This window comes from Leptonychotes weddellii, chromosome 4, assembly GCF_054177405.1.
Source record: "Leptonychotes weddellii isolate Sample4059 chromosome 4, ASM5417740v2, whole genome shotgun sequence".
Classification (NCBI taxonomy): Eukaryota; Metazoa; Chordata; class Mammalia; order Carnivora; family Phocidae; genus Leptonychotes; species Leptonychotes weddellii.
The window spans coordinates 141,294,886-141,299,101 of NC_138372.1; positions in this window are offsets into that span (position 1 = coordinate 141,294,886).

Genomic DNA, 4,216 nt, shown 5'->3' on the forward strand with positions numbered 1-4,216 from the left:
TTTTTTTAAAGATTTTATTTATTTATTTGACAGAGAAAGACACAGCGAGAGAGGGAACACAAACGGGGAGTGGGAGAGGGAGAAGCAGACTCCCTGCCGAGCAGGGAGCCCGATGCGGGACTCGATCCAGGGACTCCAGGATCATGACCTGAGCCGAAGGCAGTCGCTTAACCAACTGAGCCACCCAGGCGCCCTCATTAATCATTCTTTAAGGTTCAGTTTATGCGTGTGGCACAGATACTGCTTTTCCTGCAACAACCTCTGCTCAAGTTCTTTGATTGGAAATAAGGAGTAGCTCAGTGAGTGAGAAATTTTATTGTTCTGAACTTCGTTTCTAAAAGCAAAGGTGAATGACAAGAGGTTTTGCCTATTCTGATATGCAGTGGAAAACCAGATTAACTTTTTCTCAGTGTATCATTTAAAATGTGTTATGCTTTCATGGATATGTTTGTATCTCATGTAAATTAGTTATGCTCTTAATCCTCTATTTACACTTAAGCCTCAGGGAACAAGGTTCCTAATAAACACATTGTGTTAAAATATTCCTTTAGCAAAAGAGAGGCGGAAGTAGACCAGCCCATACATATTCTCACCAGCAAAGGCCCAGTGCCAGAGGCATGTGTGGGTCCTGGCCAGAAAGCTCAGTGGCAAGCTCCCAGGGGCCGGAAGCAGTAGATTAGCAATGTCTTCCATTTAGATTCAATTTGTGTTGTGTAAGAATCACAGAAGGAAAATCTTTAGCACATCCCTTCATGGTCTGACGAGAATAAATTGGGTGGACGAATAATAACCATAGTATTTAAGGAAAAGTACTCTCTAAGAAATTTCAGAAGCATTACTCAAAGATGAGTAACTTATCATCAGAAAAGAGAGCTAGGCATAGAAATGTCAGAATAAAAATAATCTACTCAGGACCTGGTGTGATTTTATTTTCTCTGAGGTTCTGTCAAGGATCATTAAATAGGAGAGGCATTTATAGAATCATAAGACTGTCAGAGCTGAAAGGGTTGTTTCTAGGCCAATCTCCTAGTTTTACAGGTGGGAAAACTCAGACCCATTTGTATAGGGTATTAATATTCTGTGAATTCTGCTAGAGGACAGGTATTCTGGGAGCAATGGAGACCTAGAACTAGACCTCACACTTGGGTGGAGGTGGGGGAGGAAAGAGGGACTGGCTTCCAAAAGGGAAGCCCAATCTCATGGAAAAAGCATAATATATGAAGGGTGCAGCAACTGAGAGAAGGGCTTATCCTGGACAAGTAGCCTCAGCTGGAAAAATAAGGAAGAGAGGGCTCCTTGGCCTTGGAGTCCTTCTCATTTTGGAAAGGAGGAGGAATCAACCACAGGAAACTGAGTAGGAGCAGCCAATGGAAGAAGACCAGGAGGATGTCAGTATTCTGGCAGTGGGAGTATTCCGGCAGGTGCAGAGCACACGACTGGTACAAGGAGGCCAGCAGTGGATCCTGAGCAGGCAGCCTGGGCCTTAGTTATCCATCTTCAGTTCAGAGGCAGGTGTCTCCTCCCTGCCCTGAATAGAAGGGAAGTCTAACAAGAGCAAAACAGGGCTCCAATATCAGAGAGATACCTAACTAAGGTGCCAGTTAGGCTAAAAATATATACTCAGCATTGAATGAAACTGGATGTTCAAGAGGGGTATTTTACAGAGATTCCTAGTACCAGGGTGCAGGGTGAGAGCTGATAGAAGCAATGTAGACAAATGGTGTGTTCCAAGATGAAATTGTTGTGTTCCAAATGGTGTGTTCCAACACCCTAAGTTCCTCTTAAGGAAAAGATTTTTTCTAAGAAACTCTGGTATGTGGAAATCCATGGTTCCAGTTGTGAGGAGAAGAGGGCTTCAAGTCCCATGAAAATACATTTAGTCACTTCTAACATTGCAGACTCAACTTCATTTAGAACACTTTTGTGCATTATTAGGTTACTTTTCACATTTAATTGATGAACCCAGTCTAGGGATTTTACCTTCACAATTCTCAAATGTAACTGATATTATTAGCCACATAGGGATGGAGAAGCAGAAGAAAATTTGCCCTTTCCTTCCTCATTAATAACACTGATTGTTCTCATGTATGAATTTAATAATAGAACTTTGAATTATGGCTCTTGCTTTTGTTTCCAGCAAAAAGAGAAAAGTGAAGAGCAATATAATTGGAATAGCATGCAAAATTTCAAGTGAGTGGGATAATCTGTGTTGGTTAAGAATTAATATTACTTAGTTCAGCATTACTGAGATCTTACCATGTGAAGGAGCTTTGAACTGAAGGTTAACATGGTGTAATAGTTAATGTTATATGTCAACTTGGCTAGGTTATGGTGCCAAAATGTTTGGTCAAACACAAGCCTAGATGTTGCCATGAGGGTATTTTTTTGTATGTAATTAATATTTAAATCAGTAAACGTGGAATAAAGCAGATTCTCCTCTGTAATGTTGGAGAGACTTGTCCGATTGGTTGAAGGCTTTAAGATGAAAGACTGAGATTCCTTGAGAAAGGAATTTTCCCCAAGACTGCAACATTAGAAACTCTGTCTGAGTTTTCATCCTGCTGCCCTATGGAATTTGGATAACAGTTCTTGCCTGAATTTGTAGCCTATAGGCCTGCTTTACAGACTTTGGATTTTGCCAGCCCCCACAATCACATGAGACAATTGCTTAAAAAAAATAGCGAGCTAGCTAGCCAGCTATCCTATTAATTCACTTTCTCTGGAGAACCTTGACTAATACACATGACCCATTCTTAAACACTGAGAATCAATCAAATGCAGAAAAATCTTGAATATCTCAGGTAGCTTGGTCTGGTTAGGCAAGCAGCATTTGCTTTTTAAAAAAGTATTGTCAGGAAAACAACACATCTCAATACATTGTACTTCACATTCCCACACCAAGACTTGATTAGTTTTGTCCAAATTTGACTCACCATAAATCTTGCATCTGATGAATCTCTCCCATTTTTCCTTTTAGAGGCTCTCCAAGCCAAGTTTTAGTGGGGACATGTGAAAATCTCTGTGAGGTCATGGCAAATAGGAGAATCTGAGAATTTGAGGGGCACTTTGATGAGCAGCCTCGTTCATCATGAATTAACTGTTGCCAAGCACTTTGACATCATGATAAATGTTATGAAGAATAATAAATAGGAAAGAAGGGTGATATAAGGATTGCGTTGGAGGAGGTCATCAAGAGGACATGATGGTTGACCTGAGAGCTGGATCTGGGCAGTCAGAGGCTCCTCACCCCCTCTCCTTCCCCATCCTTGGAATATACATTCTATCTACTATTTCCACACTAGCAGCCCTTTCAAGAACACAGCCTTGAGAGAGTAAGGTGTATTGAGACCATCTGGATTGAATATATGCCTGAACCCAGTTAAGGCCTCTATATAAACTTCTAAGATTCTAATGGGTGAATGAGGAGATCTGTTTGTCTTGCTGCTGCCCAAGATAAACCTCATATATAAGTTCCCTTGTCACCTACCATCAAGAGTAGTCTGTTTCTCCCTTTGATCTCTCCTTGGCCTCCATGTACAGGGGCCTCATTTCACCCAGGAAGCTCTTGAGGTTGCAAAGCAACAGATTTTCAGAGCTGGGAGTGAGGGAGAGGAAGGTTCAACTTTATACAGTGGAAGTCCTACTGAGAAGGTGATATTTGAGCCAAGACTGAAAAGAGATGAGAATGAGTCACATGGATATCTGAGGGAAGAGTGGAGAGGGCTGGGTCCCAAGGCTTAATGAAATTACCAAGGAAGTGAGGAAAAATAAGGAAGAGAGGGCTCCTTGGCCTTGGGGTCCTTCTCATTTTGGAAAGGAGGAGGAATCAACCACAGGAAATTGAGTAGGAGCAGCCAATGGAAGAAGACCAGGAGGATGTCAGTATTCTGAAAACCAAGAGTTTCGGGTTAGAGAAACAATGAACTGACAAAAAGCTGCTAGTAAGTCAAGTAAAGTGAGGACTGAGCATTGACCATTAGAATTAGAGCAGGGAGGTCTTTGGCGACCTTGACAGGATTAGATTCAAAGGAATGGTAGGGATGAAAAGCAGAAGGGAGTGGATCTAAAAAGAGTAGAAATAGAGGAATGGGAGACAGTGGGTGCAGACAACTCTCTTGAGGGACTTTGTTGTAAAGGGGAACAGAGAATCGAGATGTGAGGTGAAAGGGGATGTGGAATTAGAGAGGTTTTTTAAACTTATTTTTTAAGATGGGAA